We start from the raw sequence: 25010 nt of genomic DNA on the forward strand, positions 1-25010 counted from the left end.
TCAGGCGGGTTTAAGCTGGTACAGCGAAATTCTTTATTATATGGCCGGATGTTCTTGCAGGAAGACGCCGGGTCCTCAAAACCCATTTTGGCCTTCTTATCAGCAATTATATGATAATCAAATTCGGATCTACTGTAAGTCTACCCGCATACACTGGTAATGCCTTGAGCTGATGGTGGCTTCACACATACATACATACATACATATATACAGAACACTTTTTAACTTATTTTTTAAAAGGATGCTTTTAAGAGTATTTTCTGAGCCTTGATAAATGTATATAACATCAAAATTGATATGAAAAAAGCAGTACGAAACATGTGACAGCATACGATATAAAATAACCATATTTAAGATTGCAATCATATTCCAGCGTACCAGTCATACGCAATAAACCCCCCCAAAGCCATCTGTTCACTATAGCCAGTCGATTATCGCTAGTAAAAAACATTGTTCATTATTTTTCATTGACATTTTGCAGTAATTATTGAACAAATTTTATACCAAAACCATTCGCTATGCAATTAAACGAACCGCTGTTTGCCGTCGGCAACCGACTGCTGCTCCCCCGGGTGCCTGATGTCTCGGTAGGCTAAGCAGCAAGCAGCAAACTTTTATTGCTCCTCCCACAGACAGTAAACATATCCGCTGCTTCATTAGTTGAACATTTTATCCCAACGTGAGATCGCGACAAGCAGAAGATCGATCGCGAATTTATAACTATAGAAGAAACCAACGGGCCCGGTCCCGCCAACTGATCGCGCTGTTGAAGAAAAATCAAAACGTTTCGCTTTTTTTTCTCTCTGTGAGGAAACAAAAGAACAGGGTTACCGATACCGGGAATGGGGCTGATTTGACAGTTTAGGAATGGGAAGGAGTCAATACATGGTGCGTATGAAGTGTCTGTTTGTGAATACAGAATGTTTTAGATTGCACGACAACAAGTAGCGCCATTAGTGGCGTATAGGCGAAATAATCCTACTATAGCTTTACACTGTTACCATATGTTTACGGTGAATAAAATAGTCAAATACCTGTTTTAATCCACCTAGTCTTTTTCTTATTGACCATATTCTCATATATATGTACTGTGGTCTACTATTAAACATATTTCTCTTCAATTCTAAAAATAAACCAAAGAGATTGTTTGTGCATTAACTGGTATAACCTATAGAATGAAACAGTTCTCTGACATCCATGAGAAAACGAAGTGAGTTCCACAATTGTAGGTATTTCGGGCACTGGAACCCGAGAACCAGTATAATCGAAGTTGACTCGTATGGCTACAAACTCTACTAGTTTTTATTCAAATTTTAAAGATTTTATTATTATTATTATTAAACATTTTATTTATCGTACTCTAAACGACGAATCCGAATCCGAAATATATGCTTAATTTTCGGTAGGAGAATAAGATTTTCCATTTGACCCTAAGATTAGGAATACCGGACTGTCATCTCTGAGAAAAGTAAATGAGATCCTTTTTTGAGTATAAGACTATCATCGTTATTCGAAAACCGGGAACCAGAATAGTCGGAATCGGTTTGTTTGGCTGCCCACTGATAATGGCAACCGATTGGAATACTTCCGAGACTAATTTAGAAAACTTTTTACTTGTTTCGATTCGACTCTTTAAATGACGGTACACAATTTTTAACACACTTTACCTTATCATTCCGGAACCGAAAGTCGGATACGGATGAAATTCAGGAATTCTGAGTAGAATCATGAGACCTTTCATTTGAATCTAAGATGGTCAACATCGATTACGTCATTTTCTCATACAGACATTGCTCAGTTCGACAAATTGAGTATATGACACTTGGGTTAAGTGGTATTAGAACTAGTTACAGGTTGCTATTATTGAAGTCAAATAAGCTTATTTTCAATTAGTAGCTAGAATTAAGATGATTAAAGATATGTTTGAATTAAGTAACGATAGCTTATAAATTATAATTAATTCAATATGACAGAAAGATGTGGTGATTAGAAACCTAAATAACTATTTCGTAACTAGTTATGTTATGAAGAAACATTGCTGTCACTTTTCTTAACCATTATAACATAAAAAAAAATTCGTACTCTTGTTGCAACATAGTTTGGACTTAGTCGTATCAGAACTAGTTGAGGATTGCTATTTGGGTGTTATATCATATTATCATACATGAAAAACCTGTTCTAATCCACCTAGTGATATAATGATGCCTTCCTCTTGTATAATATTGTGGTATTCCATTCAAAATTTTTCTCTTCGATTTTTGAAAGAAACCAAGAAATTCCTTGCGCATTAATAAGTATAACATACAGAATGAAACAGTGCTTTACCCGCGTAGGTTATCCTTAAGAAAACGAAGTGGGTTCACTATTATATGCACTTCCGGCACCAGAACCCGAGAACCGGTATAATCGAAGTCGGTTCGTACGATCACCAACTAACATGACGTACAAACTCTACTAGTTTTTATTCAAATTTTGAAGATTTTATACAATTTTGCCATCGCACTCTAAATGACGATTTAATTGTTTGTTGTATCCGAAAATATGCAGTAATTTTTGGTAGGACCATAAGACATTTCATTTGACCCTAAGATTGGGAATAACGGTTTTGAGTACAGTTTACAACATTTTTTACGGTTTGCGTTCCGCCAGTTTAAGTGACGGTGTACAATATTGAACACACTTTACCCTATAACTCCGGAACCAGAAGTCGGATCCGGATGAAATATAGGAATTCAGGATGGGACCATGAGACCTTTCGTTTGAATCTAAGTTTGTGGAAATCGGTCAAACCATCGCTGAGAAAGGTGAGTTAGATGAATTTTGGTATATATATAACCACTATTTCCGGTGCTTCCGGAACCGGATACCGGGAAACAGGATAGCCGGAATCGGTTTGTTTAGTTGCCTACTGATAATGACTATCGATTTGTGTAGTTTTGAGACTTGTTTAGGAATTTTTGAGACCTTTCGTTTGAATCTAAGTTTGTTAAAATCGGTTCAGCCATCTCCGAGAACCTAGTGAGATTATTTGACACATACACACACACAGACATTGCTCAGTTCGATGAAATGAGTCGAATGGTATATGACACTTGGTCCTCCTGGCCAATTTTTACTAGTCGGTTTTCAAGTGATTGCATAACCCTACTATATGAGAAAGGCAAAAATATACTTCGATGCGTGATGGAATGCGTTTTTTCAGTTTTCTAACGGTATTTTAGTTACTACATCGATTCAACGGAAGGTGAACTGAAACCGTTTGTTGTTGTTGTTGTTGTCGTTTATTAGCGGCTTTAACCACGTTGAAACCGTTTGTTTTTCATTCAGTCATTTAGGAGTTTTGGTACCTTTGGTAGTATTGGTTTGTGCTAAAGTGCACATGATTTTTTTTTATAGTTTTTCGTTTCGTCTTCTACTCATTAGTGCATTTGCATTAGCAGATTTTGTTGGACTGTTAATCAACATAATCCGCTAAGCGGATGTAAAGTAAATGCTATTTACATGTCACATATTTGGCACCGAAGTGCAATGTCTATTCTGACGTTCCCGACGAAATAGACGTTTTTGACGTTTGTTTTTACCAATTGCACTACACCAATGCTACACTTTTTCTGTACCGATACCACTGAAGTGGCACTGCGGAATGGGATCATTTATCACAGTCAAGGGTTACTGTTCATATTACATCATTTTTGGTTGTTTATTCTTACCTTGGTGTAGCACTTCATCGGTGTAGTGCCATTTAAAAACGAGACTGCCATGAGGGTACAGTCAGAGTAAGCGCGGAACGTGGAGTGACGTAAAGTAAGCGTGAAAAAGTTCAAGTGATACGCGAAGTGATTATGTTCATGACAACTGTTTGTCATAACGAACAAAATAATAAAACAATGAATACACGATCCGACCATTGGCGAATTAATTAGTTCCCTAGCAACTAGTATAATAAGGAACTAATCAATCGGCAGATTTTTTTTTGGCCTATTTACGAGTGCTACGGATGGTCAAATATCAAGCTAGGAGATGAATAAAGTAATAACTTGCTTCCACATTCTGAATAAAGTCTGAATTCAGTTCTGAATAAAGTCTGAGCCAAATCCGAGTACGCAAAACATTTTCACTAGGAATTCCATACGAAATTTTGTATGAAATCCAAATCAATGCCGATTTCAGTGCAGTAACCGATTTCAAATGAATTTCGCTACCAGCCGATTGATACCCATGCGGTACCAAAACTCCTAAGGGGCTGTCCATAAAAGACGTCACGCTTTTTATGGCAATATTTGACTCCCCCCTTTGTCACAAATTGTCACAGCAGCAAAGACCGCCCCTCCCACATGTCACGAATTCAAAATAAATAAAATACATCTCTATACATACTCAATATGTATGACAAACCGTACAAATATGAGGGAAAAATCAATTTATTATGCATGCTGTCATTAGATTAAAAAATATTTCTAAAACTACAAAACCATCGAAATTATTTTACTAATATTAATTATATAATTAAACAAAAGTATTTGATTGGAATTGATGAAACATTATAGATATATTATTTCTTTAGCTAAGGAATAATATTTACTTAGTGTAGCATGGAGGGCTGAGAAAATAAAGTTCAAAACATCATCAAATCGAGATCGCTTGTGATCTTTCCCGATAAATATCACTTCTGATCAGTGAACAGTGATCTTTAAATCACATCGATCGAAATCGGTACGGATCTTCCGTCACACAAAATCGGTAGTGATTTTGAGCTAAAATGATTCTTGATTCATGTAAGTTCAATTAATTCATAACTAAGCATTACGCGTGTCAATGAGACTTTTCCAAAATCATGGAACATTGTCATTTTTGTATCTTTGGGAAATGCTCTTTTAACACTCCTTATCAACAGAGTTGGGGAGAATACCGGTTTGTTTACGTTACGGTTTACGTAGTTTCAACATATATTCTCGTTTGATGCATCCCGTGTTCGCAGTCGTTGTTTCATTCGAAATAAAATGAACACTAGATTAAGAGAAATAAATTCTACATGAAAATTTAATGGAAATAAAAAGTTTGGATCGTAATCACATTGATATTGTTAATTTGAAAGCATTCTCTCCATTGCGGCGTGGCGTCTTTTATGGACAGCCGTTAAATAACATGAAAATGGAACTGTATAAAATATGTATAAATCCTCTAGCTGGAGTGTAATGAAATGACGTAAGTTGCCAGGCTTACAATCGGGTTTATCGAGCCACTTAACCACGAGTAGTCGAGTGAGAATTCATTGCTAAGTCCTGCTGGGAGACGAAATGGGACTGACGACGCTAACTGATAAAAGAAGATTTTGAAAAATATCACTGGAAAAATATTGTTCGTAGCATTTTGATCGTTTGATTCTGAACACTTTGACACAGCACTCGATGTCATAATAAACTCATATAAGAGGATTATTTGATTGTTTCTCAAAGATTTAAAAACTGCCCTTCTCAACGAATCACATTGAGTAAGATCGGAATTTTGCGGCTGCTCGGCCATCCATGGAAGTTGACCATCAATGTCAACTTCCCTCTCTGAGCAGCCTAGATAGCCGTGTAGTGTCGGTAGCGGTTTCCCAACTGGCTAAGAATAACGCTACGGTCCACCTGTACCGGTGGTATAAGTCCACCAAACAGGTAAGCCGTGTGGCATCCGGCGGAATTATTTTTTACCAAGAATTGATCCACTGGTTTCCTGTTCCATGTCGTAAAAGGCCACAAAAAGAGGAACTCCTAAGTCAAGGTGTATTTCCGTGCCGATGGCTGAATGGCTGCAGAAGGTTAAACAATGCAGTCGTGAACGGAATATCTTGGGATTTTCCCTTACTGTGTTAAGCGAAGCTCTGGCACAGTGGACGACTTCTTTCTTCGCAACTCGTGGGATTTAAATGATTAAAACATTTAAAAAAATCCTTACATGGTTCGCTATAGGCGATTATAAGCCAATATATTTGGTTTCTTGTAGTTGTTGTACGGTAAGTGCAGGAGGTGGAGTGTTCGTTACTTTAATTGATAATGGTTAGAGTAGCGCAAATCAATCTCCAGCATAAACGTACAGCAACTATGAATCTATCCAGACTTCTGCAAGAAGGTAAAGCTTCTTTAGCTTTGGGTCAAGAACCATATTTCCAAAAGGGAAACTTCTACGTTGGAAAATTGTTAAACCCAGTCTTTGTTGACTTTAACAAGACCGGAATGACTAATCCACGTGAAATGCCTCGAGCATGCATACTTGCAAATAGTGCTCTCGATGTTTCTCTCATATCGGAGCTCACAACTCGGGATATTTGTGCTGTCACAGTTGGTATGACTACTGATGGCATAGATAGGAAATATGTCTATTGTTCGGCATATTTGCCGCATAACCAACCTTCGCCAAGCGATGACTTCAAAAAGGTTGTATCATACTGCTGCAAAAGTGATTTACCGCTTGTAATCGGCAGTGACATAAATGCTCACCATATCATTTGGGGCAGCACAGATATAAATTCGAGAGGCTCTGATATGATGGAATTTGTGAGCAGTACAAACCTGCACATAGTCAATGCAGGAAACCGTCCAACTTTTGCGAGAGCTGGAAGAGAGGAGGTTTTGGACGTAACTCTCTGCTCTGATAGAATTGCGCATGAGTTGGTGAATTGGCTCGTCTCCGATGAGCTCGAACCTTCGTTGTCTGATCATAAGTACATCTTCTTTGATCATTCAAACGTTAAATTTGATATTATCACATATCGTAATCCCAAATCTACAAACTGGGACCTCTATGAAGAGGGCTTGGCGACTAGATTTTACGGGTACCGACCAACAATTGAAACCCCAATTGATTTGGAAAATGTTGTCGACGAGACAAATTCACTCATAGTTGCAGCATATGAAGAGGCTTGTCCACTTCGGATTGTGCGAGCTACTAGAGGAACTCCTTGGTGGAATGCTGAACTTGCTAGACTAAGGAAACTATGCAGAAGAGCTTGGAACCACCGACGCAGAGATGGGTCGGAGACATTCGTGTCGGCTCGAAGGGCTTACAAAAATGCTCTTCGATCGTCTGAGCGAAGTGGTTGGAAAAGCCTCTGCACAAATGTCTCTAGTCTCAACGAGGCTAGCTGATTAAATAAGTTACTTTCGAAGTCTAAGGACTTTAATGTCAGTTTCTTAAGAACTTCAGATGGTGAACACTTGTCTGATGAAGGTGATGTACTTCACTATCTTTTTAACACTCACTTTCCAGGATGTATGGATCCATCACCGACAGCTCTTCCCGAGACTTTTTCAGGTAGTTACGATTCTTGGGCCCTTGCTCGAAGCGTTGTGACGATTGAATCGGTCAAATGGGCAGTTGAGAGTTTTGCTCCGTACAAATCTCCTGGAAAGGATGGAGTTTTCCCAGTGTTACTGCAGAAAGGGTATGAACATTTCAAACATGTTTTGAAGAAAATACTTACTTTTAGTCTTGCGACTGGATATATTCCAAGAGCCTGGCAGGAAATAATTGTCAAATTTATTCCCAAAGGCGGTCGCGACACTTATGAGGAAGCGAAGAGTTTCAGGCCTATCAGTTTTAGCTCATTTCTTCTTAAAACAGTGGAACGCATAGTAGATCACTATATCAGGAATGTTAGCCTGGGCGTGCATCCGCTACATGGAATGCAACATGCTTACCAGCGTGGAAAGTCCACTACAACCCTGTTACATGATGTTGTGTACAACATTGAAAAAGCTTTCTCACAAAAGCAATCTTGCTTGGGTGTTTTCCTAGATATTGAAGGTGCCTTTGATAACGTGTCTTTCAATTCAATTCTGGAAGCAGCCCGTGGTCATGGCATACCTTCAAGTATCACAAATTGGATACACGCAATGCTTAGCAATCGACTTCTTTGTTCATCGCTTCGGCAAGCAGAGATTAGAAAGCTGAGTGTCTGTGGGTGTCCTCAAGGTGGTGTACTATCCTCACTTTTATGGAACCTAGTCGCTGATGGTTTGTTAAGGAAACTTAATAACCTTGGATTTCCGACTTATGGTTTTGCCGACGATAATCATATATTGATGACCGGTATAAGCATTAACACTCTCTTTGATTTAATGCAGCAAGCCCTGCGATCTGTTGAGCAATGGTGTTGTCAGGTTGGATTATCTGTAAATCCGGGCAAAACATCAATGGTGCTTTTCACTCATCGTAGGATAATCACAGAAGCTCGTCCGTTGCAGTTATTTGGTTCAGAGGTGACTGTGGTCGATCAAGTTAAATACGTCGGGGTTATTCTTGACTCAAAACTGAATTGGTCTGCTCACATTGACTTCAGAATTAAAAGAGCTTGCATGGCTTTCGGCCAATGCAGACGAGTTTTTGGAAAATCATGGGGACTCAAACCCCATTCATTGGATCTACACAACTATTGTTAGACCAATTTTAGCATATGGATGTCTTGTATGGTGGCAGAAAGGAGAAGTCGCGACAGTTCAGTCAAAGCTAAATCATCTCCAAAGGATGGTCCTAATGGCGATGACAGGAGCATTCACAACAACTCCTACTGCTGCTCTAGAGGCGCTACTGTGTATTAAACCACTACATGTGTTCCTAAAACAAGAAGCATTATCTTGTGCATACCGTCTTAGGGTTACAGGGTTTTGGAACAGTAACTCATTAGATTATGCTACCAGCCACACTCGCTTGTGGTCTCAAATGGTTACGTGGGATGAGTATTTACTCGCTCCTAGTGACCTAACTCTCACATGCAGTTTTCCTTTCAAAACATTCAATGTGAGCTATCCTCTTCGTGAGGAATGGTTATCTGGTTGTCTGGAACGACAACTTGATGAACACATAGTTTGTTATACGGATGGTTCTCTGTTAAATGGTCGTGCTGGTGCTGGTGTCTACTGTCGTGAAATGAGGCTGGAGCAGTCTCTTTCACTTGGTAGATACTGTACTGTGTTTCAAGCAGAAATCTACGCAATCCTGTGTGGAGTACAATCGGCACTTCAGCAGAGGATCTGTGGTAAACGAATTTATTTTTGTTCCGACAGTCAGGCAGCCTTAAAAGCACTCAGTTCGAATGACTCACGGTCGAATCTAGTGATCGCATGTCGAACTCAAATTGAAAACCTCAGCATTTCAAATGCTGTTTACTTCTTATGGGTACCCGGCCATTCTGGTATTACTGGAAATGAATGGGCTGATGAGTTGGCTAGAGCTGGTGCAACGAATGATTTCGTTGGTCCTGAACCAGCTTTACCACTTTCAACTAGTTGGATAAAGCACAAGATTCGTTCTTGGGCTGCATCCAAACATGCCAGCTACTGGCGCAGCTTGCAAACTTGCGCTCAGACAAAAGCATTTCTACCAGATTTAAATCTGAAAATGTCAAAGTGTCTACTGCATTTCTCCAAGCATCATTGCAGTATTCTGGACAGAGCTCTGACTGGACATTGCAAACTCAATTATCACATGGCTACTATTCAACGTGCTGAGTATTATTCGTGTGATTTGTGTGAATGCGATTATGGTACTTCATATCATCTGATATGTAACTGTCCCGCATTGACGCAGCTACGTATCCGGGTTTTTGGTTTTCCATACATGGTTGAGTCTGTGTATGCGGAGCTAAAATTGAAGGATATTCTCTCGTTTCTCACCCAATGTGGTAAGGAGCTATAGTCAGCAGGGTTCATCGTTCTTCCTGGAGTGAATGAATCCCTTCTGTATTCACCTTAAATAGGGTTTAGCAGATTGTTTGGCATCCTTTGGGGGGTACCGAATTTACTTCTGCTCGTACATACTGCGAATCGTTCTGCATTCTTCCGGGAGTGCAGAATGGTGTCGCTTTTCTAAGATCTCTAAATCCTCTCGGGGGTTGGAGGTTTTATTAACAGCAGACTGTTCGGGACCTCGTAGAGGTTCAGAATTTACTTCTGCTTCCACTAAATGTGATCCTCAGCAGATTGTTCAGCATCCCTTAGGGGTGCAGAATTTACTTCTGCTTTTATGTGTTTTTGTGTCGTCAATTTTTCCCATCCTCCTAGTCCAACCCTTACCATTTCCTTTCAATCCTTCCCTCTTATATATCGGGAAAATGATGCTAAAAACAAATTGATGGCAAGGTACAAATCTCCTAATATCAAGGGGAACGTGTCATTTGAGCCGAATTGTTCTGATTCCTGAAGATCGGAACATTACAATCCGAAATTCTTCGGTCAAACGGTGGTATCAGAAACCCTATTCCTTAACCAGACCAGCAGTAAAACCAAAAAGAAAAGTCAAATAATTACCGTTACTGGATTCCTGGTGGCAAAACTTCTCCTTCCTGTTGGGCTTCTGATGAAGTTCGGAGTACTGCCGGGTTTTGTTTCTTCACTTTATTTTCCGGAGCTGTTGGTTTCAATCGCATTAGCGAATCATAAAGCTGTACATCCCAGTAACTGTTTTTATGCTTCACATTGAGAGCTCCGGTTTCATCTGTTTCTTAACCCTTCACCTTTCCGCGCGTGTTCACACCATTGCACTTTCACATTGAGCAAATAATCACCAAATAAAGCTTGATTCGCGATCGTCGAACAATTCAATTGAATTCTTACAAACAGAAACGCTGTAGATCTGATTTGCAATCTTTTTTTTTCTGCTGAATTTATTTTTTTTTTGCAAATTTTATTTCCCGATGCTTTGCTGGCGATCATAAACGTGTAAACATCGAGAAAGAAAAACAGCCGCACAACAACACTCGAAGAAGAAAGTCCACCGAACAATCGAAATGCAATCCACTGTGCACACAGACGGAGCAAGTTTCCGAAAAACTAAAAACTCTTCAACAGTAAAACGGTACGAATAATTTCACATAATAGGACTTTTAGCGGGGTGGAGAGCGAAATTTCAGCACCACAAAAGTGCACACTTCAGAAGTACACAAGTACCCCGTCCAGTCTCACGGAGATCGGCTGCTGCTGCTGCTGGAAAGGTTGAAGAGTGACCGGCCACGCTGCTACGGTGTTGATGTTGATGTTGAGATCCTTTGAAATTGCAATCGGAACCTCCGCGCACCTCGCCGTAGGACTTCGGTGGAGCTGGCGTCGATGATGATGATGATGAAGATGATGGCGGTGGTGGAGGTGCTGGTGCTGGTTGCCGGCTCAGCTTCTTCTACCCGTTGCTTTCGCGCGGCTCAAACGCGCCAAGAATGCGATGAGATGAGGGAAATGGCGATGGCAAAAACGGACGACCTAAAGAACAGTTATTATTTTAACAACTTCATTTGTTTGCTAATAATTTGTTTCCTCTCGCAGCTCGAGTTCGTCGGTTTGATAGAGAGACACAGAGATAGAGAGAGAGAGAGAGAGAGAGAGAGAGACCTGGTGATCAGATGGGATGGCGAGGGCGGTTTTTTTTTCTGTGGCGATGGAGCTGAAACAGGGCTGAAGTTTTATTTATTGGTTTGATGGTTCATTGAATATGCTGAGTTCTATGCACTAGATACTGCATGGGATCGCAGATCGAATAAATTTTTTAAATTATAATGAATATTGTGACAACTTTTTTCACTATTTCTATATTTATTTTTGATGTGGAATAAAACGATAATCAAAATACATTAAAATATGTTAGGTCTAATCTTATTTATGGCATCATTCGAATTTAATGGAATTAAAAATATTCTAATTAGAAAAGTCAGAATATTTCTAAAGAATGGCTTCAACAATTTTACAAAAGTCTAATGCTACTCAAGCTTTCGGGAAGTAGAGTACAGCTTCAATGTTGTTGCTTTATTGGAGATTTTCTTTATATTCAAATGCCTTCCTTTTTTCTCTGACATCCAAACAGCAGATCATAAAGGATTCCATCAAATCTGTATCTTTATTTGATAGTTGCTAGAAATTTTTATTATTTCAACTGAAAGTGAGACCGAACTTGTATTACAATACGTTTCTAGAATTATTTCCTATTTTGAACTCATTTTCTGTTGGTCGGGTGTTCACAGATTTTGGATAATGATGAGACAAACTCATTTCTACTGCTTTATTTACGTTACCTCTTGGACTAATCAGTTCAAGAGTAGTTTATATTGAGCTGCTAGCGCAATTGAGCAGTTCTGCGCAGGGGTGCGAAAATTTGACATTTTTTTATACTGTTGCCAAGCATAAGACAGCCACTGCCAATGATATGCGCAGCTGCTACGTTCAACAGTAGCCAACTCGCAATGACACGAGAGCTTGGCGCAATCATGAGAGCCACGACACACTACAGCAACACTGAGAGCAGTTAATTTCGTCGCACTCTCTCACAGCAGTCAAAGCCACAGCGTTCGCTTTGTGGTAGTGTAGGCACATACTGGATAAGTAGCTGCTTTGTTCATTTTTGGTTACGGGTTTCGAGAATGTCACGAGCTCAAAATGTCATGACATTTTCATAACGAGACTGTTATATCCGCTGTGATTGATCTGTGCCGATGAATTTAATGCGAATGGCGGTGCTTTTATTACCGGTTCAATCTCAGTTTTGAAAAAATTCAATCACGAAGCTTGTTCATGCAGATGTTTCCAAAATATTACAATTATTTACATAAATTTCATACACTAATATGACGCAAAGGCAAGAAATCTTACAGCAGAGATTTAAGTTTTGCGCTCCTATTACTTCTACAATTCTGGTTCATGCTAAACGGGGTTTAATTGTTTGATCGAAAAAGTGCATCCAAATTCTGGAAGTCAGAGCATTTGCTTTGCTTTTCTCACTGAACCGCTTCCTTCCAACGGAAGTGCAGAGAAACAAAACACGTAAGGATACACAAAAAAACCGTCTGCATTGGGAAGCAAGACTTTCTTGTGCATGTCCCCCTACACCTCATGAGAATCGGCATAAAACGAATTTCAAAGTTAAGCCTTGTTGGCGACTGTCTCTCGAAAGTTGTTGAAATTGGAAGGAGCTACTGTTTATTGTGGCTAGCCATTCTCAGATTGAAGAGATTAGAACAGCTATCGATGAGAGCAAACGGCGACATTCACGAGAAAAAATGTCATGAGACCTATGACATTTTTCATCACCTGCAGTCGTGGCGAAGTACGATCGGCTACTGCTGTCATTTGCGCGCTTTGAATGTCTGCTGTTTCGTGTCATTCTCCAGTACCGTTCGCAACCCTGGTTCTGCGTAAGCCGCTAAAAGTGTCACTTGAGTGTCTGATGTTATAGTTTGCTATCGTGCAAAGAACAACCCGCGATCACTATACAATCCACTGGATTTAAACAACTAATGTAGATATCGGTTCTGAAATTGAGATGAATTTTCGATTTTGTTGAATAATTGAAAGTCAAAATATTGACCATTTTAGTAAAAAAACTAACACTTTAGTTGAAATAATAACATATACCCAACAAGTCGGTCAAGATGTCGTTTGGTCAAATATTGCTTAACGAATTAGGGGAGACCGGGGCTAAACCGGACATGTAATCCTCGACTTGAAATTCTGAATGGATTGAAACATACCTAAATATTGATGTCTACACACTTGAATCCAAGTCTCAAGCTCGGTAAAGTAAAATGCAAAACAGACAGATCGGCAACACACCATTTTGCTGATTGCTCAGTAATTCATATTATGTTTTCCGAGATTTACTGATTTTTCGACAAAGTGCAGTCTTGTGCTGAACTCATCGGTAATTAACAATTATCCCGAAATCAGTAATTGCGTTGGTCAAAATTTCAAAATATGTGTTAGTATTTTCCGAAATACGGCAAGACAATATTATGTACGCTTTATATTTTCACTTGGCACTACGCAGTTATTTCCTGACGAAAATTTTCGGAGAAATTTTACGGAATTAGTCCAAAAGGAATACGTGAGAATCTACGATCTATCCAGTTAGTATAAAAAGTACAAATTATTGTTGATTATTTATAGAAAGCACCTTCCAGATCCTGCTTTCACTGTCGGGAAGTCATTGTAGGATATGTCGAAGAGCTTCAACGACATCATTCAGGAGTTGGGTAATTTAAAGGTTGATGAAGCCCCGGTCTCCCCTATCTAAAAGCCTAAAACTCGTATTATACACTGTAACTAATCGTGTTCTCAAAGATTATATAAACAAATAAAATGTTTCGTTTGTTATGAACGAACTCTAGGCCTTATACTCGTCCCAATCACCTACACCGATAGTGTGATAGTGCGTGCAATCGAAAAAAACGCAACAAAAAAACAAACAAAAATAAGTCACAATCGCCTATATATAGGGTATAAAGACTGTCCAAGAAAGTATGGGCGCAACCAGAAACCGCTGCCATTTCGCAATGGTTCAGAATCTATCAATTTTTACATCTGCGTCCTGTTGTTTACACTCTTCTCTAACCACTTGTGCAGTTGTTTATTCGTTTTCATTAGTTTGTTTCGAAATGCGTGGACTTTCAGCAGAACAACATCGAAAAATTGTGTACAAATGGTGCACAGAACGCGGACTATCACTGAGAACGAAAGCAAAAATGGAAGAAGTAAGTAAAAAAGCCGTGCGAAATGCAATCAGGAAGTTCGGTGAGGATAACACCTTTGAGGATAAACCGAAAACGGGTCGAAAAAAAAGTTCTGCTAACCCTCAGTTGGATAAACGTATACTGAAGGTGTTCGAGCAAAAGAAGGAGGTATCAGTTCGGAGTGTGGCTAAAAAAGTAGGCACTTCGAAGTCAAATGTTCTTCGTGCTAAAGAACGTTTGAATCTTCGAACCTATAAGAAGCAGAAACAACCAAAACGTCGTCTGAAACAAAAAGCATCGATTAGGCCGAGGGTTCGAAAGCTGTACAATACGATTTTTGCTGGAAATTTGAATTGCATAATCATGGACGACGAAACCTACGTGAAACTCGACTACAAATCCTTGACGAGACCACAATATTATACGGTGCGAGAAGGGCAAGTGTTAAACCAGTCCAAGACATCGATTGAAGTCGAAAAATTTGGTAAGAAAGCTATGGTCTGGCAAGCAATTTGTAGCTGCGGTAAGATTTCGAAACCCTGCTTCAAGGAACAGCGAAATATACATCAAGGAATGTTTACAAAAACGATCAAAGTGCGTCCATACTTTCTGGGACAAAAACGATCAAAGTGCGTCCATACTTTCTGGGAGTCAATAAGTTAACTTTGTGTTGTAACGAAAAAAAAAAACTTCTCAAAAAATCTGCGTATCGGACTCGAAAACGCGATGAATATTGAGCGAGGTTAGTCCATTGAGCAGGTCTTCAGACATTGCTGACCTGGCACTGGTCTTATAAACCAGTTGTCGTATGTTCGAGCCCCGACCTGGAAGGATTCGTAGTGTCAGTAGAATCGTAGCACCAGCCATGCAATGGTTCTGTACACATTGAATCGGCTGCGAAGTCTGTTGAAACGAAAAGGCCAAATTCCACAAAAAAAACTTAACTCCATACACATGGAAAAAAAATTCGAGTTATTTTTATGTTTCCAAGTTTCGTGTAAATTCCACGGGTTAATGATTTGTCTTCAAAGCTTCAATAGAGGTATGATCTGCTACTTTTGATTTGAATTGATATGATAATCTTTATTCAAATTCTGTGCTGTTCAAATTCTTCTGCTCTTTGAAACGGATGTCAAGTGTTCTTTTTGATAGTCCAATGTATTTTTATCGCATTGGAAACAAGAGATATTATATATTCCAGATGTTGTTCAATTTATCTGTATGATACTATAGTACATTTTTTAATGGATAGTTCTTATGCTGAATACTGATTCCTAACCAATTCTTTTCAGTTTAATTTTGAGCGATTGTGCAATATCAGGGTTGTATAACTCCGGAACCGGAAGTCAGGACCTCCGTATGAGATAGGGAGAGCTTTCATTTGAATCTAAGTTTGTAGCAATCGGTTCAGCCTCCTCCGAGAAAAACTAGTGAGAATATTTGTCACATACACACACATACATCGATGAACTGACTCGAATGGTATATGACACTTGGCAGTCCGAGCCAATTTTTACTATTCGGTTTTTCAAGTGATTGCATAATCTTTCTACATGAAAAAGGCAAAAATAATTTGGCATGTGGCATAATTTCGAACCAGCAAGCTCTTAAAAAAAAACATCCTTTATTCCATATTTATTTATTTTATTTAATCAACAGAAACACTTAAGTCCTAATGATTATTCCTAAGAATATTTAAAAAAAATTCTCTTATTCGGCTACGGGAAAAATAGAAATCGAATCCCGTAGAAACACAGTTGAGGGTTCGTTACAATCCAATAACAGCACCGTTGATTCCGTTGACGTAGAGGAAATCTGAGGAGGTTGTTGTTGCGGAGAGCTCTAGAACGAACGTTGATGTTGATTTGACTAAGAAGTGCTGAGCAATCGATATTGTTCGTCAAGACATCGGTAATCGGCATTGCACGGAACCACTTGCAAAGTATCGAGACCGATAAGCATTCCACGGCTTTCGTAGCTTGGCAGCTAATGAGGGTTGTTACAGGGCAATTGGCAAAGAGCGAAACGAACGAAACGTCGTTGGATCGACTCGATTCTGAAAACACCATTGACATAGTGAGGGTTCCATATCACCGAGCAGTATTCGAGTGTTGAGCGAACAAGTGAGCAGTAGAACGACTTCAAACAGTATATATCTGAGAAGCGCTTAGCATTTCTCATAACAAATCCTAAACAACGAGAAGCCTTCGTAACTGTGTATCCAATATGCTGCTTGTAATTCATTTGTTCGTCTAGATAAACTCCAAGATCCTTGACACAAGTGACTCTTTCAATCGCTGCATCATGGAGGCAATAATCAAACCGCAAAGGGCCTTTCTTACGAGTGAACGCGATAATAGAGCATTTGCATGTTTTAAGTCATACGGTTGATCTCGCACCACCTTGAAAAAATGGCCAGTTGATGCTGAAGGGATGAAGCATCCTTTGTACTCTTGATTACTTGGTAGAACTTTAAGTCATCAGCAAAAGATAGTCGTGGGTCTTCCAGTGAGTAATTTACATCGTTAAAATAAAGGAGGAAAATCAGTGGACCGTGATGGCTTCCTTGAGGTGTTCCGGAAAAAGCAAAGAACTCCTGCGATAGCCAGCCGTCGATTGTAGGGATAGGATTGCATCCATCGAAGAATACTGGAACCGAAGCCCAGTCTATCCAGTTTGGCGATCGGGATAGCGTGATTGATTTTATCAAAAGCTGCGGAGAGATCCGTGTAAATAGCATCCGTTTGTAAGCCGTTAAACATAGCATCCATTATGTACGTCGTAAAAGATAGAAGATTAGTAGCAGTGGAGCGTTTCGGCATGAATCCGCGTTGACTTTCCGCGATGTATTGTCCACAGTGGTCGAAAGTTGGCTTTAGAACTACTAATTCAAACAATTTAGAGATGGCACTTAGGGCAGTAATTCCACGAAATTTTCAATCTTCTTTTTATCTCCTTTTTGCCTTTCTCATATAGAAAGGTTATGCAATCACTGTGAAAACCGACTCTTGAACCGAGGCCCGGAGGGCCGAGTGTCATATACCATTCGACTCAGTTCGTCGAGTACGCAAAATGTCTGTGTGTGTATGTATGTGTATGTAACGTTTTTTGCACTAACTTTTCTCGGAGATGGCTGAACCGATTTTCACAAACTTAGATTCAAATGAAAGGTCCTGTGGTCCCATGTATAATTCCTGAATTTCATGCGAATCCGACTTCCGGATCCGGAAATATAGGGTAAAGTGTGTTAAAAATTGTATACCATCACTTAAAATGGGGAAAAACCTTAAAAAAATGTCTAAATCGACCTCAAATCTTTTCCAATTGATAGTTTTTATCAGTAGACGGTCAAACAAACCGATTTCGGTTATTCTTTTAAGAATCGAAGAAAATTATTTTAAAGAATATCACAGTATTATATATGATAGTATGATTGATATGAGAAAGGCATCATTACACCACTAGGTGGATTAAAACAGGTTTTTTAGTTGAAACAGTTGGCATAAGGAGTTACAATTGCACTTGAACATCTGTTCAAGACAACTGCTGGGATATCGTCGGGTCCAGACGAGTGTTAAGGTTTAATTTTTACGATTGCCGTTAGAACAACGTCTATATCGAGATTGATTGAATTTAAGTACGCTGACGAAGTATTTATAAAGATATGCATAACACATTTTTTTTCGCGAACTGCCACTCCCGTTTGTATGTAGAGATATCAGTTCACAACAGGCGCCACCGGTTGATTTCTTTAGAAGACTACGGAAATTGAAATTGAGAATTATTCAATTGTAATTATTAAATTTTTTCAATGCCAAATTAAAGAAAAAAATTTATCCCCGGTTTTCCTTACCGTAAAACTATAATCTAACTGATTTTTTGATAAACAAGCATTTATCCCTGTGAAATAAGTAGTACATGACTATTCATTTTCTTCTACTGTATTTTCCGGGTATATTGCGATTCAATACAGATTGACATCAGGAAAAACTGGAATCACTGATGCTGTAGGATATTTGAAACACAGAGCGATGTAGGGTAAGGACTTCCTATTTCATCTCATTTGTAAGGACGTCGCCTCAAAACCCCGATTTAGCCACTAAAATCACTATAACTGTTTCATATTACTGCTTCATTCGCCTTGCTCAAAGTTGAGAATTGATTCACAATTCTTGAAAATTTAACTAATATTCATAAAACAGCTAAAAACACTTATGATGCGTTCACTACTCTGCTCCTAATTTCATCTCAATAGATTTTTATCCATCCTATCGTTGGTCCTTTATTCATCCTATAAATTAGCAATGGCTACAGCAATCAAAACAAAATATTCCACTATTACACTCTCAGGTTCAAAATGTCAGAATTCTTCTTAAAATCGGCCTTATGCCAACTACGAGACAACACACGATGTTTTTAGAACCAGTTTGAAATCATGTATCATTTGGATTTGGCCAAGCAGTTCAACACCAGCATCGGGATGATTCAACGGATCAAAGTTCGGAACTCCCTGAAAACGTAAAAGAAACAGAAGGTGCCGAAAAAGTCCCTGGTACAGCAAGTTCAGGCCAAAACAAGAGCGCGAAAGCTGTAGAACCGGATTCTACAGAATAAAGACGGATGCATCCTGATCGACGACGAAACCTACGCCAAGGAAGAATCTCGAGCGCTGCCCGGACCGCAATATTATACGAAATCGGTGTACCAGGACCTGGACGACGCTGACACCACGGTGGCGATGGAAAAGTTTGGGCAGAAGGTGTTGGTCTGGCAAGCAATTTGTACCTGTGGTTTGCGGTCGTCGATTTTCTTCACGAAGGGCACAATTACCGACAAGGTGTACGAGGAAGAATGTTTGAAGAAGGGAATGCTGCCACTGTACAGAAAGCATAAGGCTCCTTCTCTCTTCTGGCCGGATTTGGTTTCAGCCCACTACGCCAACTCCGTTCTACAGTGGTTGTCAAAAAATAATGTACAATTCGTGGAAAAGGACATCAATCCACCGAACTTCCCGGATCTTTGGCCAATTGAAAGGTATTGGGCAATTGTCAAGCGGCACTTTCGGAAGGAAGGTACAGTGTCCCAAAACATGCAGGAGTTCTTAAAAAAACTGAACAGCTACCACCAGGAAAGTCACAAAAGTAACTGTGCAGAATTTAATGAAGAATGTCAAGTCCAAAGTGCGAGCGTTTCACAGAAACTAGGATTTTCTTCAATATAATGCCTGAAATGCATAAAAATGTAATTTTTCTACAATATATCGAAAATTGATGTCAAAATATGTTTTTTTTCGCTTTTTTATTCAATAATCAATGTTGCTAACTACTTTTCGATACACTCCTTAAATGACCCTCTTTCACGTCTCAACTTTCCGTTCACATCCTTGCTCTCCCTTGAGTACTATCGTTCTATCATTTTCATTGTCTGTTTCTACAAAAAATGGTCTCTGGTTAGGAGAATATCGCAAAAAAGAAAAAAAACTATTTCTGCTGACAGCGAATGCACACTGAAATCTAAATAAGATATAGAATTTCTCGAGATGAGAAACAAAAGTTGTTCGCGTTTTGAAGTTATTATGAAACAACGAAAACAAAACTGGGATGCATCATCAGTTATTGATTTGTTTTTAAAAAAAGGCGATATTACTTCCAATTATAAAAAAGTGCTTTGGTTTAACCACCATCTCCGCAGAGGGACTCTGGATTGCGACCCTAAGTGATTTGGATTCCGGACTATCTGCGAATGTTATGGACGGTGACAGCAAGCTGCAAGTAGATGGAAAATTTTCGATCGTATGACAAGCAGTGTTGATTCACACAGCTGTATGCAGATAGTTTCAACCGATGAGCGGTCGTTTCGTCGCATCCGCTCCGCATCCACCATGAATGGCTATTTGATAAGTATGAAAATGAGCTCAAGGCCTTTTTCGAATCCAAAAACTGTAGTATGTGAAGATCATAATATCAAATTGAGTTGTTTATTTGATCTCACTCTACTAGAATTACGAGGCTCCGAAGATCGAGCGCTTTAGAGTGAAGTTTTCTACAACACGGCTCACTGGGGACGTGAATGAGGAATCTGGCAATAAAGAATCCCAGATCATATGTTATTTCGACTAATTGAGACAATGGACGAGTATTTCGCTTTTGTCCACAGATAGCACCATACTGTCCTTAGCAAATATTTAGCTCTTGTGGAGACTCCAAATTTAGGAACATTTATTGCAGAACTAACTCGACATGAGAATTAAGTAATTCATTTGCTTACTATAAATAAAATTGTTTAAACATTGATACTTCGTGGAAATCTGATTATTTGGAAGAATAGAGGTTTCAAACAAGTCGAATTCAAACTATATGGAGCTAGTTTCCTAATACATGATCTAGCTCAAAATCTAAAATGTTCAAAACTATTTTCTGTGGAAAGTTTTTTTGGGACGTCAAGATCTACATTATGAAGAATATGTTAGTTAAGAACTCATTCGCCATGCGGTGCCAGAGCACTCGAAAGATGCTGATAGAAGACAAATTACACTAATCCATCTAATCCATGATGATTTGGAACGTCGATGATTTTGGAAAGAATGTTTGGGAGCTCAAAATTGATCAAATATTTCTCATAGTATCTCTCAGTGATGAAAGTAAGCATATGGGGTTCTGAGATTTTATAACTAGGAATGAGACTTGTTTTGGAGAGTGATGTCTTCGACACAGTTTGTGAACTGTTTAAGGATAGACAAATTGAAAATTTACTTTCTAAGTGGCACCCATAAGCCACTAAAGCATTATTATGAATTTGCTATAGGTTCTAAAATCTGAGACAATGTAGTAATAGTTCGAATTTCGTAAGAAATGATTTTTTCCATACTATAGAATATAATGTTACGAGTTTGGCGAGTAGATGTTCCGTATTCTTGCTTTCCTCATGCATAAATACCATGGAATCATTGCAGGAACCGAATTGTGTATGATTTATATATTGAAATATCTTTTAATTTCATGAACACAATTTTGATTTAAAAAACTACGATATAAAGTGCGAATTATTTACAGGCAAATTGATCTATTTTTCAGGACTTGTTAGCTGATGCACGAAAAAACATTGGCTATACCGATCTCCGAGTTCTGGAAGCACAGAAATAACAGTTAAAACAACAACAGAAATTTGCTATCATGTTCTCATTATGAGATTTGACTTTGTTCGGGTATGAGACTATAGTGCCTTTCGTTTGATTCTGAGTTGAAGAAAACCCGACTTCCGGAACTGAAAATCTGGAAGCAAACTAACTTAAGGGCTCCTGTATTATCAAAACCTACAAAGTGAAACAGTGTTGTGTGTATCATTTCAGATTGGGTAGGTAAGGTGGTTCTCGCAATAAAATAGTTGGTCAGCTACATCAAGTTTTAGTAGTACATCAAACATCATACAAGTGCCGGCAAACAACAGTATGTATGTATCAGAAATGATATTAAAAAAATAATACAATTGTATTAAACCATATATTATTACTTATTGAATCTGACAAAGGTCAGTAAAGTGAAAATAAGCAACACTGTTTCGAGACTAAACTTTAAGTGATAAAAGAAATAATGTATAAACTTTCGTTTGAATTTGTTCTTGGTTGTTCAATGTTCTGACAGATAAGCTTGTTTAAACTCGGTCGTAATTTTTGAGCAATTTTTATCCTCTAACCGTACAGAGGAAATATATTGTTGAGATGAAACACACCGAATATTTTATTTCAATTTGCGTTGACAAATGATTATCTACTGAAACTTATCTATACAGATAAATAGATAAACTCCAAAACTGGATACATTTTCATTCGGTATACTAACGGACAGAAACTCGTCACAACATCAAACATACAAAAGATAGCAGATCATATTATCTATGCCGTCGATATCTCGTTATCAGTTCATAATCCCCAAACTGCTGCCTGTTGGCTGCATCGCATTTTCACAGTGCAAATCTTCGTGCCACCCATACGAACCGCATTCTGAAATCATCAAATACTGCTGCCCGGCCCCCGGGCCCCGGACCCCGCGCACTGAGAGGAAACAAAAGTGGGCAAGAATAAAGTTAACTGACGGGTGTACCTTCAACTGTAACAACTTCACATTCAATTTTCATCCGTTTCAAACCGCATCGAACGGAACCGAGGATACAAAACAGAATGGCAACAAAAACACTGGCACAACACTCGCTATCTTCGCCGGCGTGATGGCAAACAACCGTCAGCAACTCGCAAATTTCTTCATCAACATCTCTTCTCGCAAATCTTCTTTCGAACTATCCAGCTGGTTGTTGTGTTATTTGTTTTTTTTTCCTGTTTTTATTTACTTCGCACACTTTTCTCTCTCTCACACTTGGTTTTGGAGTCGTTCCACATCAGGTTTGTATTATTGCAAAAATACGGGTCGTTCTTAGGACCATCTTTCGTCTTCGCGGCTGCCCAACATCGCGGAGTAGATGCAGCAGCAGAAGCACCACCAGAACGCGCTGGCTACTAAAATGCAGATTCCGAGCAGAGCGAACTTGCGGACATACGCACACATCAAGTTGCACATAGTAACTGACGCTGAAGCGGGAAAAAATGCAGTCTGGAACCTCGCCACGAAACCACTCACTCACGGGGTTCACTCGTTGAAGTTCCTACTGTGGCAGGTCTTCAAGTTCTGGTCTCGGTCGGGCCGGTCGCCGTCGTTGGTGGCTTCTTTTGCTACGCTCTCTCCGCCATCCGTTTCTTCTCTGTCGGCCGTACAGTGGTAGTCACATAAACGTAAGGAGCTGGTTGGTGGATGTGGTGGATCGATCGGGACTATTTTGTGCTCTCTTGTTTCGTAGATACCTGCCTCGTACACCGAAAGCCATACTTGTGCCGGCTGGCAGTAACCCTTTTTCGGTATCGGCGGGTCGCGAACAGGAAGGTGGCGGAAGTTTCGATGCAGGATGGAAGACCTCTGGGAAAGCTTTGCGGTGACCTCTTCTCCGCTCCACGTACATTTGATTGGCGATGAAGCGGCGCCGCGTGAATGAAACTACAGATCAGTGCTGCCAAGTAGCTCTCGGTTATGATAGAAATATAAATTATTTTAATTACTTTTTGTTTTAATAGTAATCATGAACAATCACTCTCAAAATCGAATTGTCATAGGAGGCTCAGAGATCTGAGATTGAATGGAGACATAAGCAGCAATTCCATGAGAAACTGATAAACGATTTCTCAGGATTTCGTAATATTTGGAAAAATCGTTTTCCTTTCAAAAATAATTAGACCCGAATTTTTTAATTTTGTCATTAGGGTGGCCATTTTATTGTTAGGGTGGATCAAAAAATCGATTTTTTTTCGATTTCTCTAAAAAAATATATTTTTTTCTAAACCATAACTTTCAAACCACTCGGCCGATTCTGCTAATTTTTTACATATGTTGTCAATAAATGCTTATAGTTTTTGAGGAAAATAATATTGTTAGGAAAATAATATTGTTAATATTGTAAAGTTATATAACGGTTTTCATGGTTTGTGACCAATTGGCATCACATTTTTTTTATTTTTTTTTCTGATAGCTTTACATAACATATCCAGAAATTGGCAATATATGTTGTTTTATTTTTGAGTTATAATTTTTTTAAAAATTTCAAGTTTTCGTAGTTTCCGTGTTTTTTCGATTTCTTTAAAAAAGATGTTATTGATAAATTTATAACTTTTGAACCACTTGACCGATTCCGCTAATTTGTGGAAATTTTGTCAAGAAATGTATGCAGTTTTTGGGAAAAATATGTGAATATTACAACGATGGAGTTTTGTGTTTTAGATCATCATTTGTATCAAGGGTAAGCAAATTTTTTGAGTCACAATAAATAAAAATAGTTAGTATTATCTTTTCATATCACATATTTATTGTAGATATTATAATGAATTTTGAAACGAATGAATTTTTGATAAGATAAATTTTGGTTTTACTTAGAATTTAAAAACGTTTTCAATTTCATTTCAACAGTTTCCACAATTTAAAACATAATCGCAATTATAGTTTTGTAACCCAATTTTTTAATTCACGGTTTTCGGTTTTTTGATTCACAATTGGAAATCTTGATTCACAATTCTGTGCGTAAAATGAGCTTATTTCCACCTCTGATTTATATACCCTTTTAATGGTTTTCATAGTAGGTAGTAGAGTGGTTCAAAAGTTATTTAAAAAAAAGTATTTTTTGAAGAAAATCGAAAATAATCGATTTTTTTATCCACTCTAACAAGAAAATGGTCACCCTAATGACAGAATATAAAAATACGGGTCTTATATTTTTTGATGTAGAACGGTTCTTCCAAATAACGAAATTCTGATAGATCGTATATCAGTTTCTCATGGAGTTGTTGTATGCTTATATATCTTAGGAATGTGATACCGATTTCTTAGGAATTCGACAACATACCTGCAACCAACAATAACTATAGTCGTTTAGTACTTGTTTCCCATAATATTAATAATAACAATCTTCCTACTGTCGTTTGCTCGTTTGAAACAAAACTGAAAAA

General features: G+C 38.6%; 1 protein-coding gene across 5 annotated transcripts in view; it reads right to left on the reverse strand.

The window, feature by feature from the left end:
* The window catches only part of LOC131433707 (uncharacterized), a 140741-nt gene extending 117598 nt beyond the window's left edge, over positions 1-23143 (reverse strand). For 2 of the 5 annotated variants that reach the window (XM_058600255.1, XM_058600248.1), the window contains exons 1-2: positions 22570-23142; positions 10290-11234 (exon numbers count right to left, since the gene is read on the reverse strand). The gene's annotated coding sequence lies outside the window, so the exon portion shown is untranslated. Of the gene's footprint in view, positions 1-10289; positions 11235-22569 lie in introns of all 5 variants that reach the window. The other 3 variants (XM_058600250.1, XM_058600254.1, XM_058600251.1) reach the window with 3 other exon arrangements.
* Between the last annotated feature and the right edge of the window lie 1867 nt (positions 23144-25010).

This window comes from Malaya genurostris, chromosome 3 (assembly GCF_030247185.1).
Source record: "Malaya genurostris strain Urasoe2022 chromosome 3, Malgen_1.1, whole genome shotgun sequence".
In the NCBI taxonomy this organism is placed as follows: domain Eukaryota; kingdom Metazoa; phylum Arthropoda; class Insecta; order Diptera; family Culicidae; genus Malaya; species Malaya genurostris.